Genomic DNA, 15,136 nt, shown 5'->3' on the forward strand with positions numbered 1-15,136 from the left:
AGCAAGTCAAACGATATTCAATCCATAAATTTCAAGATATTAACGACCGCGAGATATATAGATTTTAAACCCCCCGCCTTCCTATTTTCAGTGCTTATTGGAGAGGGCGGGAGTTTTAAATATCATGGCCGTAAAATACTGACCCTTCCCTTCGCTCTGTCTGATTTTATTTGCTCTTAGAGAGCAGGTTCAAGATATTACGGCCACGAAATATTAAAGCCCCCCCCCCCCCACCTACTTCCAAATTTCATTAAAAAGGGGGTTCAAAATATTAATGCTGCGAAATATTAAACCATACTCTAATAAGAGAGGGGATTAAAAATTATATGGCTGCAAAACATCACCCAATCACTTATTGCATACCGTGGCTTTTGGAAAAAGAGATGCAGACAAAAAATGAGTAAATGAAACGGAAAAAACAACTAAAATTATAATACTTAAGTTTGCATATTTTTATATTTAAACACATACTACACATTTACAACTACATATTAAGTAAGAAAAAGTAATTCAAAAAATGTACACCCTTCCATGATTTTTTTACAGTAATCATGATATCAATTTTTGATGCATAATAAATCCTTATACAGAAGAATGAGCTAAAACTTGCGTTAATAACTTGAAACACAAATAAATGTAAAAATGCCAATTCCAAAAACTATAGTCCTTTTAAATCAACAATCTGTATTTTCGAATGGCAAGTTCTTTCTAACCTTTTATTGAATAATGATTATTTCTTTGTTGTGATATAAATAGTAGCATTCACTTATCGGGCTTCTGAGCTGTAAACGTAAAACCCAAAATTTGTTTTGTATTTAAAACAGAATTAACGTCATCAAACTCTACGTTGCATTGTGTATCAGTAATTGAAATTTTTGAGTTAAAAATAAGTTTCTTCGGTTATTAAATTATATTATACCCAAGTATTTTAAACAAACAGAATTAACTTTTACAGACAAGTCATTTAATAGAGTTTAGGCCAGTTCTGGTTCTATTTTCAAATGGGATAGTCTGATCTCGATTCAGTTTGTTACCTCTGTAGAATGGGGATCTTTCGTAATAAATGAATGCGAACTACTCTTATTTCTCTATAAGTTTAGTGTCATTGAACAAGCTTTTTTAAGTATTGCGATAAATTATATACGAATAGAGAAGAAAAATTCTAAAATTTTCGTAGCATTTTACATCCGTCTATTTTCAAGGTAATCATAAGGTTTCTGTCAAAAAATGTTTCTAAAAACAGTACATCGAATTTGTAATCATAAGGTTTCTGTCAAAAAATGTTTCTAAAAACAGTACATCGAATTTGTCTTGCAAATGGTGATTATTTTCTAATCATAATTTCGCTGAGGTCCAAACAGTTGATGTATTAGACAGTTAATTAAAATTAACTCTCCAATAATATACAAATATATTCATTCAAAACTTTGTAATTATAGATCTGTATTCAATCAAAATTCTGACTTAGCTCTTCTAAATAAATTAACATAATTCAGATACACTATTGTAATGCCAAGCATGTGATTTAAGGCTTAAGTTCGTACCGATGCATTTCAGTGTTCCCCTTCCAAGACATTTAAAATGTATCAACACAAGAAAGGTATTTCATGTGATCATTAATAATTTAAAATTATTCTTTTTTTGTTTTATTTTCACTAATTTAATTTATAAAGCTTTTAATTCACCTTCCACCTTCACTATTTTTTCCAATGGTTCAACAAGAGCTGATTCCTTTATAGAGTCCTTTCGTTTTCTTCCCTCCATTCCACTCAAGTCTTGTAATATATGAAAAAGATGAGTTGACAATATATATCAAAACGAGATCTTAAATGTGACATGATTGTGTAGACTGTATAACTTAATGTACAAAAGAAATTGGACACATTCTACAACATATATATATATATATATATATATATATATATATATATATATATATATATATATATATATATATATATATATATATATATATATATAACTTAAATGAATAAAAACACAAAGTCCGAGTAAAACATAAACGCTTTCATTTTCATCTTCAGATGTTTTACAACTAACCATTTGAAGATGAAAATGAAAGCTCTTATGTTTTACTCGGACTTTGTGTTTTTATTCATTTAAGTTTTCTATATATATATATATATATATATATATATATATATATATATATATATATATATATATATATATATATATATATATATATTAAAAAATGGCTAAAGACACGAACAATATAAATTGACCATTCCTTCCTTCCGGACAAAAGAAATAAATTACATGGGTTGAAACAAAGAAAACAAAATCTAGGGCTATTTTTCTTAAACTACTAATGAAACTATACAAAGGAACATTATAAACTACATTATGAACAGTTTTAGTTTCATGATAAATGTGCTTATTCCAAAAATGATTGTTTTGCATAACTAATAATAATTTATCAGTTTTCAAATACCGTATGCCCTCTTCTTGACTAATTGTATCACGAGAAGGGATAGACCGAAAGCAGATTTTTTAACATCATCACCAAAATTTGTGATGCATTTTTTTCTTCTTTCATTTTTTTTTTTGGGGGGGGGGTTGTTTAGCAAAACGATGCTAGAAAAAAATCCATTCATTATACACTCGCGTGTCTTCATAAATAGTAAAACTTGTCCCCGAGGTGAAGTTTCACGTGAATACAGGAAAAAGCATGGCGTATGAGATTAAAACATTTACCTTTTTCAATCGACATTATTCTTTGATGAACATTGGCTCTCCTTACATTCTCTAAAATTAAAGGAAAAAATATTATCATATATGCATTATTATAATTATTATTATATGTATTAGTGTTCATCATACAGAATTGCCATAAATGTGCACTACACACATGTACACTGCGTTCTTACTATGTTTTCGAAGCCATTCCTCGTGCTGGTGCCACAAATAAGAAGGACAAAGTTCTTCCTCCTGTGTGTATATACTCCCAATTTGTTCATTTTCTTCTCTTGTTTGTTGAATACATACCCATCGCTTGAGAATATCAGTGATAACACTGCTGTCACTTTGTTTTAAACAGTCGCCTACTATAATTACTAGGGAATCCTTTTCGTCGGGATCGAAATCAAAACCTAACACTTCTATCAATAAATGATAGTTGGAGGCGTGTACAAGCTTATGAATGACGGTTTCGTTGTTGTTATCTCTTAGAACAATATTTGCATCATTTGACAAGAGCTCATTAACGATGGTGAGATATTCACTTGTTGCATTCGAAGTCAAGTCTGACCTGCAAAGAAATTCAACTGCTTTGTGCAGGGGAGTCTTTCCATATGCATCTTTGGAGTTTACAAAAGCACCGTTTTTTATCAACAATTTTAACAGAACATTCGATGTACAATAATGAAGGGGTGTACACCGATTGCTATCCGCCGCGTTCACTATAGCATTTGCTTTAAGCAAAATAGATGCTGCGTTTAAATTGCCCAATTTGGATGCCAAATGTAAAGGGGTTTTTCCTTCTTTGTCTTTTGAATTCACAGTAGCATTGTGTTCGATCAGAATTTTAATGACAAAAATATGCCCATTTTCTAGGGAGACATGCAAAGGGGTTCGACCTTTTTCATCCGGCACGTTGATATCTGATCCATTCTTTATTAAGGTCAATAGAACACTTCTACCAAAACTTGCGGCAAGAAATGCAGGTGTATGAAGTAGACTATTGCGTTCGTTGACGTTTCCTCCACTTTTTAACAACATATTTGTAGCTGCAAGGCTACCAATTTCTGCAGCTAAATGCAATGGTGTTCTACCACTAGAATCTGGAAAATTAGCGTTTGCCCCATGCGACAAAAGGAAGTCTGCTACATCAAGTTGCTGGCTCTTGATTGTCTCATGCAAAGGGGAACTCTTTTGAAGATCGCATTGATTAACATCAATACTAACCATGGCAGTAAGTAAATCATTTGCAATACTAGCATTACCATATATTCCACAGAAGTGAAGAGGTGTTTTTCCGTCCACATCTGCTTTGTAAGTATAATGACTTTGTTGTAGTATTATATTTACAATTTCGTTACTATCTGATTTACAGCATAATGGAGTACCGTTCTCCCAAAACTGTCGACTATGTTTACATCTGCCCCTGCGTCAAGCAAACACTCCACTACTGAATAATACTTGTTCTCTGCAGCTATGCTTAACGGAGATTTGTTCATGAAATCGCATGCGTTTACATTAACCTTGGCCTTAATCAGTAATCTAACAATTTCTGTATGTCCATTACAGGATGCAGCATACAAGAGAGATATTCCTTTGTTGTCTTTGGAATCCAATTGTTCATTCTGCTGTATGTAAGGTAAAAGTTCGCCTACCAAACCTCTCCTCGCAAAATTCATTGCAGGGGTACAGGAAATATCTGTATAGTTAAACAGATTATAGTAAAAAAAAAATAATTGTGTTTCAATGTTTATTTTAAAATGTGAAACTGGTTGCATTGTTTACATTACCTAATTAAACCTAAAATTCTCACCCCAAATAACCTTTAAAATAAATAAGGTTCGCAGTTTGTTTTAAATATTTTTTTCATATATTTGAGGTAGATTTCCGGTAATATATCACTGTATCACACCTTTTTTATTCAGTTTAGAAAAAATAGAGAGATAAAAATGCAATGTGTTTGATTTTATAGAATCTGATGTAAACTTACAAAAAGTAATTTGGTTGAGTTGCTCAATTACAATGGGGTATATCAGAAAACTTGAAATATGTATGATAATATATGATAAAAAATTACCTTCTGTCCTTTCAAAAGCATCAACGATTTTTAAGATATCTTCATGATTTTTCGCTAGCATTCTTGGTGTAATTCCTTTTGCATTGCATCTATCAATGTTATTTGAAGTTTTCCAGAATATTTCCACAATATCAGTGTGCCCATTTCTGATTGCCAAATGGAGAGGTAAATCGTTTTCACTATCTTGAAGGTTAGTGTCTGCAAAGGCTTTCACCAAAATTTGAGTTACATTTTTCAGACCATTTTCTGAAGCAATACAAAGAGGTGTTTTTGCAGTATTGTTTTTCTTATTGACAAGGGCACCTCTGCTTAACAAATTTTCCACGATTTCGCTATTGTGATATTCATTCGCCATTCCTAGCAATGCTGTATGCAGGGGCGTGTTGCCACGTTTATCGACGCTATGAACATCGGCTCCGTACATCAGTAAGTCATGAACTATTTCATCATATCCCTTCCTGCATGCAACATGTAAAGGAGTTTCTTTGTTGTCCCCAGTAGAATTCACTAATGCTCCAAATTTTAATAAAGTAGTTAGAGCATAACGGTGTCCATATTTAGCCGCTACGTACAAAGGGGAATGATTATTTTTATCACCGAGTTCAACATTGCTTCCTTTATTTAAAAGAGTTGATACTATTTTCCAATGTCCATTGCGAACAGCTAAAATAAGTGGTGTGTCAAGATTTTTATCAATGGCATCTATCTCAGCGCCACAAAGTAATAGCTTCTCGGTAATACGAAGAAAATTTCCTTCTGATGCTATATGTAAGGGAGATTGAAGCTTTTTATTTCGTAAATTAGGATTTCTTCCTTCTTCAAGTAACCGAAGAACTATCTTTGGATTTCCTATTTCCCAAGCCCGAAAAAAAGGGTCAATGATTGATTCTTCCTCCATGGCGTCTACTGATAAAACACGATCTTTAGATGTTTTTACTACATTTTCTTGTTGTTCTGACGATAATATGTCTTCTTTTGGTGCTATTGTTTAAGAAAAGTTATTGAAAATTAATTGACGCCCTAAGAGATTAGTTAATTCAAACTAATTGAGTAAATTTATGCTAAAGATCATATTCTAATATTTTTACTTAAAGTACTTAATTTGAAGAGCATGCCGTCGCGATATTCAAGAATAGCTTTAATCTTTAAGTCTTCAACGTTTCTGAATACTGATGTGTCCTTGCCTCCTATCATTGCCGTAACGACTTTTGAAAATGTCCCTGAAGCCAAAGCCTCCGAAACTTTTGACGACGGGTTGATGTGAAATACCAGACCTTTTAAATCAAGAAAGCAATCTAATTTGGTTATGCCATATATACCTGTAGCAATTCATTTAAAACCAATGTACATATTACATCATTTGAAGATATACTAGTAAATTTCTATGAATTATAATTTTTACCTTGGCCAAATCCTGAGTCATTGACAAAAGTCGTATCCAGAAAAACAGATAATCGCAAAAGCGAAGTTGACACACTGCTGAAAAGCAACTTCGTGGTGTTGTAGATTGCTCCTCCTTCTTCAACGTAGCTCAGATAGGAAAATTTCCCAGTACATTTGAAAATGAAGTATATTGCATTGTCATATTCCGTCCAATTTTGCAATTCAAGTTGAGCTGTTTTCATTTCCTCAGATAGAAGTCGATTTGCAGAGGAGCTGAATGGAATTGGGGATGCAGCCATGCTTAAATCTTCATCCCATTTGACTTGGAGATTAATTTGTTCGTTAACTGCAATTGGTTTTACAAAATACATACATAAACTTCAGAATTCTATTACTGTTTACAGTATTAATCGAGTGAAAATAACAAGGGGTGAACATAGCCTTGCATACAGCAGAGATATATATTTTGTTAGGGAAGCATTCAATTTGTTCTTTGTAATGTATTGTTTTGTGTTTCTGTCCAATTCTCTGTCTTTTAGTCTCTGGTTAACTTACCATCGGTTGAACATTTGTTTTGAATAAGGTGTTTCATCAAATTATTGACGTATATGTCTATATCGCACAGGGTTGAAGCATTTTTCCACGAAATATGCCGAATGATGAACATATCTTGGCATGTTTTGCCTGGAATTAAAATTACATGTGAATCGATTTTGCGTAAGTTTTTGTTACAATTTACAACTGATAGATGGATGGATGGATGAATGGATGGATGGATAGATAGATAGATAGATAGAAAGATAGATAGATAGATAGATAGATAGATAGATAGATAGATAGATAGATAGATAGATAGATAGATATAAAAAGCTTTACCATATGAAAAATTCTCAGGGTAATAAATATATCCTCTAACTTGTATTAACGAGATACTGTAGTTCTGCAATGTAGCTTCGACATCTAGAACTTGAAATAGTTCATTGAATAGTATTTTGAGACAGTCCTTCATTGGATATCCATATGCTTTGTTAAAGCTTACAACCAGGCAACCTTTTTCAAAACTGTCAACCACAATGTCGTTTTCCTTTAGCACAGGATTAGAATTGAGATTAGCGAGGTTGGTTTTCATCGCGTTTTCCGTGATTTTTTTCCATTCTGGTGTATCGTTGGATCTTAAAACCATTCTCAGACTTACTGAAAAAAATTATCATCGGTCGACTGGCATTAGAAATTGGCTTCTTAATATAATGTACCAAATAGGTATTATCAGTTCCCCCATAAAACTCAGTAAATATGATATAATTGTCGACAAGATACATGTAGAATGATAGAAAACGGTTTCTTTATTACATGGTGTGTGTGTGTGTGTGTGTGTGTGTGTGTGTGTGTGTGTGTGTGTGTGTGTGTGTGTAAATTATAATATAAATGTTATACTAATTTACCTTCTCCGGTTGATTGAAGCTCTAATTGTTCTGACTGACGGCGATCATCGAGTTGAATTATCATTTTGTTTTTATTTCCAATTTGTTCAATGAAAAAAGGTGCATCCATTTGTTTTCCAAATTTTATGCTCATTGTATTTCGATTTCCTATTTGCGCTGTCAAAATCTCATTTGGAGTTTCTGTCAAATAAATGAATGACTTTGTTAAGGAGGTTTATTGATATTTTAAAATATTTTTAAGTTATATGTATGCTGAATGTCTACAATAAACGAACATAAATAATTGTCACTCTTTGAGAAAAAAATACTATTTTTGATATTTAAACAAAATTAAAAACAACATAAAAAAACCAACATGAATATTCAATATTCAAATAAATTGCAATTCGTTTTTCATAACTTAAGAACAAATGATACAATCATAGTATTTTCTTTGGAATACAATTCAATTTAATACAATTAAATCCAATTTAGTTTTTTTATTAAAATGATTAATACCTACCTTGAAAGGACTGTGAATTATTTTCTATATTTCACCAATAATAAAAAAACAACAGTTTTCAAAGAAAATTTATGACTTTTTTCTCCTAGGGTTAATTTTATTGAGAAGCAAAATTGAAAAATCTAGTTTTGCCAAACTAACTGAAAATATGACTGGAATGTGAGATACAAGTATACCATTAAAGTACTCAGGAGAGAGGCTTGGCTAATGCTCTTGTTATTTGCATCCTTAATGGTATAACTGTTATACAAATTATGAATAAAACAAGTTCATATTGATAATATAACTGATAGTCGCCATTTTCAATTATCATTTCGTACGGTAACATGGTTCCAAGACTAATTCAAAGACTAATTAACTAGTCAGTTGTGTATAAATTTATTTGACAGACGTATCTTTTTTACATCGAATCAGTCTGCTTAGCAGGGTATAAGTTATCGGAAAACATTCTGATTATCTCTTATATAGTGAAACTTAGGTAAAGGTATAATAAAAAAGAATTAAACAATTTCCTTGCGTATGGGCAATTACTTTATCTCAAAATAATTTACAACTCATCACACTTTCTTTTAAGACTTTTTCTTCCTATTGCTCTAGATTCAATAGAATATATTTGAAACCAAAACTAGAATTTCAATATTTATTCATGTTGGCTGTCTAAATTTCAAAAACAGCACATATTCTGTAAAGTTGAGCTAATCTTCAGTAGTTAAACTTAATTTCATCGAAAGGAGAAACGAGGAAAAGTATTGACTTTGATAAATTTTTTGAAGTACATCCACACGGGGCACAGCTTTATCAGCACTATACATATCAGTTAAAATATATTGTAAAATTATTTAATACCTAATTTAATTAATTTAAAAACATTCTTTAAAACGAACAGGGATATTCTTGTAATGGGAACTCTGCAGTGCCGGAGGTAAAAAAAAAAAAAAAAACAACTATCATTTGTCCTAAAAATACCATTTTGGTTTGATATTTTGTTAAAATGCTTGATTAATCAATTAAGCGTGTTTCTGTTTGTTTGTTTTTTAATTTACCATCTGGTCTAAGTGGCTGAATACTATCTAAGTACGTTTGTCCAATTTGAGGAAATCTTTCAGCCATTCTCACTCCTATTTCCCAAAATTTTTCACATAACTGTTTCATCACATCTGAAGTCATTGTTTCATGGTGGTTATCAACAATATGAGTTTTCCAGATTCGATTTAGTGAAATAATATCGTCATAAAAAGGCTGCATCTCAGTGATTCTCAATTGGAAGTTTTCATGTGTTTCGTGTATGTTTTTATGTCCAGTGCACATATTTCCTTGAATCAAAACTTCACACAACACAGGTATGCTTAAAACAAAACTATTTCGTTTCACTATTTCTTCCTGACAGTGTTCATTGAGTAGTCCAAAGGTTTCACTCTTCTTAATATTCTCTATATCATGATGCCACTGTTCCAAAATATTCCCTAGAAATCTTGCACAGTGAATTTTGAGATGGGTCTTCAAAGTCTCAAAATTATGCATCAATGTGTACATATCACTTTTATTTTTATTCATGATTTTCATCCATTCAAACTCTTTGGTAATGTCATTTGAATGTCTAAAATAAGAAAAAAAAATAAATATATTTTTATCATTAAAGTTGTTATTAAAAGAAAAAGTAGAAAATATATAAGCACTCTGACTGAGATTTATTGTTATTTGATCACTGCTGTTACCTCTAGCTACGCATTTTGTTTATGTTATATAATTATCATTTGAAAAAATATTTACTTTCAGACAAAATATAATGGGAAAACGCTAACTACAATTCTATCTTTCCTTATATACCATCCTTTATTTTCTTTTATGTGCATAAACTCATAAACAGTGACCAAATATTGCTCGTCGACTGGAAAAGTCGTTTCACATTATGAAACCCTATGAACCATCCTTGTGCAGAATGTAAAAATTAAAATCAAACAAATTTCAGAAAACTACCCCTTATTTAACAGAAAATTTAAGCTCAGTTTCACATTACGTAACCTGCAATATTTAAAGATTTCCCGAAACACCATACGTTAAACGTTATCAAATGATGTGCACTTATTTGACTCAGGCACGTAGCATCAGCCCCCCCCCCCCCCCCCACCCACTTTTCTCCCAGCAACAATTTTTTTTAAAAATTTACATATAAGTAATTGAATTATCATGGAGTATGCTACGTGCCTGTGACTCGAAACTAGTACGTAGTATTTTGTGATGTTAAGGTGGAAGGCTACATCGTCAAAACATGTCTGACATCCGTTCGAAACGCCATTTTGTTCCGGATTGATAATATTTTGTCGTGGTACAAAATAGCTATACACCGTTAAATTGAACTCTTCAACGAGGGAGATGATACAGAAACAGTCACCAAAATGCTTATAAGTATGTCAATTTTCTTCCTGTTTAAAGCTTTCAACTAACATTGATTATCAGCTGTTTTGTACGGAAAACGTGGAATTTAAATAATTTACTGTTTCACCGCTATTGGCAATACGTTTTAGTCATGTCATCTGCAACAGACGATCATATATTTGTGACGGATTATCGATATAGGTAAGCAGATATCATATTTTCACTTAAACTATATATATATATATATATATATATATATATATATATATATATATATATATATATATATATATATATATATATATATATATATATGTGTGTACGATGAATATAAAACGAAAGTACCGAAGTACGATCTCTTGAATTAATCCCAATTTCCCAAATGTAAAACATTTGCAGTAAACTACTTGCATGGAAACTTAGACATTAAACTAATGTATTTTGATTTAAAAAGATAAAGCTAGGTACATGTAGCAATAGCAGTGGAAGCCCGTATTTGCAAGCCAGTTGAGGGAAGGACAGAATTTTGAAAAGGAGCATGTTTTTCATTTCCACACGTACATGTGTATCACTATGGACATCTAATGTATGTATAAATATGTGTATGGTTGTTGTTTATAATTGCTATTGTATATAAAAAAGTAAAAGACAATTTCATTACTAATAATTTGTTTTGAATAGTTAAATATATATAATGCGTTTATCAAAAATATAACTTTTCATCTTCAAATATTATCATAAGCACTACAAATCTTATATAATACACATGTACATATTTAGCATAGATTTGTACCTTTTTTTTTTAAATTTTTCTTCGTGAATTTTATTAATTAAAAAATGGTCCCAAGATATTTGAGACCATGTAAAATAAAGAGAGACAACTCTTAACAGGATCTTTCAAACCAAGATTTTTGCAATAATTCAGTATTTTCTTTAATTTTTCAATTTCATTCAATTTCTTTTTTTCATCCTATTAACCAATGAATATTGTTTATATTTTCAGATTTTTGTGGGATTTTGTCCAGCAGTTTGCCTTAAAAGAATATTTTTATATTTAAGTTTCATATTTATGTGGATTCCAATAAAAATCATACAAACTTCATTCATGATGATTTTGTCTTTTATTTCAAACTTAATGACATTTCACTTTCATAAGAATTTTAAAACACAAATTTTAAAAAATATGATAAATAAGGGGTTATCTGGAATCAGACTGATATTTTAAAAATTCTCTAGAAAATAGAGTATTGTATTTTGAGGTCTATTATTGTTGAATATTGTGCCGAGTATTAGTAACAAATGCATGCATCAAAAATCTCCTACACTTATTTGGTGTAGAGATCCACCTTAAACGATTTTTTGGTCGGCAAGCAATATTCAGACGCGGTTTATAGAAGTAAATAAATGCCAACATATCATATATGATTGTGTGTGATCGTGAAAGAGAGTTGTACATGTATTAGCATTTTCCCTATTGCGTTTCGTCTAAAGCTATAATACTTGCAATTCATAATCACGGAAGGGGGTATTCCATGGAATTTGGAGTCAGTGAGCTTGTGTTATAATTACACTATTGGATTTTTTAACACAATTAAGCGCTTGTGAAATTGAGCCAAAAAATGCAATGATTGCAAATGTGTCTGTCAAAGTTGGTCTGCTGGTTACAGATTCATCAGAAGTCTAACGCCTATGTAGTTTAGTCGACAATAGTTTCGCAAATAATAAACGCAATGTACATGTATATATAAAAAATGAAAACAGAACTTGATGTCGATATCACTATTATCTTTGAATTTTGTCAAAATTTCTTTCCAGATACATGTATGACTATATCTTATTCTAACATTATTATTTTAACTCAATCTGTATTTTGTTAAGTCGGTATTGTTGATCTCAAGAAAACTGATCAATAACAATAGGTGATTCATTAATGTAAACCCACAACAATACAGTACGAAATATTTGTATGAATAGAAAAGCATATGAATTTATCTGTTGGTAATAGCGTAAAAAGTATGTAAATGTAATATGTCATAAAATAAACTCAAAAACTTTAGTCCCATATGCGCTTCCGTAGAAAAAAGGAGTCGCTATGCTTTCAGAAAAGCGAATAGTCTCTGTAGAAAAAGACTTTATAATGCCCTTTTTGGATCATAACGGCTTTTTATCGCGTTAATGTGCCTTTCTTAATGGCGTTACAACGAACAACTTTTTAAAAGTGTTTTATCCCTTTATTTGCGTTATTTTGAAAAGGTGTTACAAAGTCTTTCAGAAACTTAAGGCGTCATTAATGGATTTTTCAGCATTTAAACGCTTTTTGAGAAAGCGTCATTACACATGTGTGGGTTATTACGCCCTAAATCTTATTTTCAGTAACATAAATGATACTATTTAATAGGCTTTTGTAATAATTACAGCATTGAGTCATAGAATTTGATAAACATTTAGGCAATGTTAGCATTGACTATCGACATGAATCTTTAAAGCCATTTTCAGAAAAATTCAGTGCATATATCTGTCTTTTATTTAAGACTTGAATTAAACAACGTGTATATTAAAAAAGTTAGGGGGATCGTTAGCTTATACACTGTATTATCTACAAGAGGTCGGGATTGTTTGCAAAATCAAAAGTACATGTATAAGATATCAATACTTACATGTACGTACAAGATGTACACCCGGCTTTTAAGATGCAATACTGTGCATGTTAACCGTCCCGACAACACCAACAGTAAAATGCAGAGGAAATTGTGTTAATGTAACCTGATCATCCGTATCAAACTCAGAGCAATGTAATTATAAAATGGCTTCAAGTTTAAGTGGCCTCTTACGGAGGCGTTATCGTGCCATATTGACACATTTATATTTTCTAAATTCCACACTTATATAAACTTATTTAAATATTTGAATTATTAAATTGTTAAACTGCAATGTGCTATAGCACATGAGTATGTGTAATTATGTGTTAATCATACGATACGGTATATGCTGACTGGGTTTGTATACATGTAAGCGCTTAACAATCGAGCTTTCTGCGTCTGAGATTGTCAGCTGACACGAGCGCATTGCCGCCGCAGCGTTCTATCCCCTATATACTGTCCAAAGATATCCTCGATTCATATTTTGCTTTATTACTAAATATCTGTTAATACCCCAGGGCTCAAACGATGTTCTTTCAAAAGTATGAAACATGTCCAAGATTTCTTTTTTGTAGCGCCCGCCTGTGGTTTATCAGGTTTCAATACTTTGATGCAATTTTCGGGCAAAAAACTTTGAGGTTCGGACAATAAACAAACTAAAACGGTGTGTACAATCGAAATAATACAATATCAGAATATTAGCCTGTTATCTAAGCTTTAAATTGATATTCGCAAAAGTTTCTACAATTCATTCCTGTAACTGCTAATTTAAGTTTAGCAAAAAACCCTTTTTACTCGAAAATTTAAAACATCTTCCATGGCCAATAATTTTGACTTTATAATTTCATTTTGTGTATTTTAAAAGTTCTATAAGAGAGTATAGTGAAAAAAAATGGTCAACGGTACAGTGGTTTTTTTTTTTCAAACACCGGCTTGATTTTCTAAAATAAGTTTAACTCAATCTGTATATATATTACGTCTTACATTAATTATAGCAGTGAATAATTTTCCCAAATAGCTCAGTAGTGTAATAAGTCAATAGTTCTGTGGATCCTTGTTACCCCACTTATTGCTTTACTCTGGAATAAAATTACCTCAATCCCACTGTGTAGATACAGTACCGATCAGACCCAACCTAACAGAAAGTAAACCCCAACTAAACCCTGGGTTCACTTTCTGGGTTTACTCTGGACTTACTATAGTGGACCCAGAGTAAACCCAAAGTAAACCCAGAGTGGAGACAGAGAGTAAACCCGATCAGAAGTATTACCCCAAAAGCAGACGCTACATATATATTCAGAATATACAAGGGGCAGGGATTACAGGCAGTAAGATGGTCAGATAAAATACAGGTCTGCTTCACACTTCGGTTCGTACAGTTGACCCCAAATGCAATTCTTTTGCAAACCCAAAGAAAACCCTGATAGTTTGGTCAATCTGTCAAAATTTCAGCAAAACCTCAAGAAAATTGCTAGAAAGCTAACTACCACTGAAATCAAAGGTGTTTATATATACAAATAACATATTAAAAATATACATTTGTATGATATGCGAACCCAAATTTTAAAAAAGTAAACCCTGAGTAAACCCAGAAAGTAAACACGAGGTTTAGTTGGGGTTTACTCTGGTGTTATGTTGGGTCTGATCGGTACTGTATCACGCCAGAATCAAATATTTTGTTAAAGAATACAGCATATAAATTCAGCATACAGTCATGTGTGCTTTTGATATATTCATTTAATATTTTATCATCTCCACATGCCTTGTTGCACTTCAGCATGTTAATACTTTTAAAAATGTCATCATGTGTGTAAAAGGTAGATTAATTTCAGTGCTAAGATCATTATTGGCTAACATATCAAGCTCTTCTTGTGAAACTACAATGTTATTTTGATATACGAAACGCCATTCATAAAATGTTACAAGATCTTTACACCTTTGTTTCAACATCTGAGTTTAAAAAAATTCAATACTATTCAGAATTTTTGTTCTTCAGTTACAGTTTTTTTTATATCCACTC

General features: G+C 31.5%; 1 long non-coding RNA gene and 1 pseudogene across 1 annotated transcript; one reads left to right on the plus strand and one right to left on the minus strand.

The window, feature by feature from the left end:
* Nucleotides 1–781: 781 nt before the first annotated feature.
* On the minus strand, nucleotides 782–13,260 carry LOC128161562 (ankyrin-3-like; annotated as a pseudogene).
* Nucleotides 10,479–11,579, plus strand: LOC128161563 (uncharacterized). Its single transcript, XR_008240387.1, has 3 exons — nucleotides 10,479–10,678; nucleotides 10,932–11,063; nucleotides 11,481–11,579. It is a non-coding gene; the product is annotated as an uncharacterized LOC128161563 (long non-coding RNA).
* Nucleotides 13,261–15,136: the final 1,876 nt, after the last annotated feature.

Source organism: Crassostrea angulata, chromosome 8 (genome assembly GCF_025612915.1).
Source record: "Crassostrea angulata isolate pt1a10 chromosome 8, ASM2561291v2, whole genome shotgun sequence".
Classification (NCBI taxonomy): Eukaryota; Metazoa; Mollusca; class Bivalvia; order Ostreida; family Ostreidae; genus Magallana; species Magallana angulata.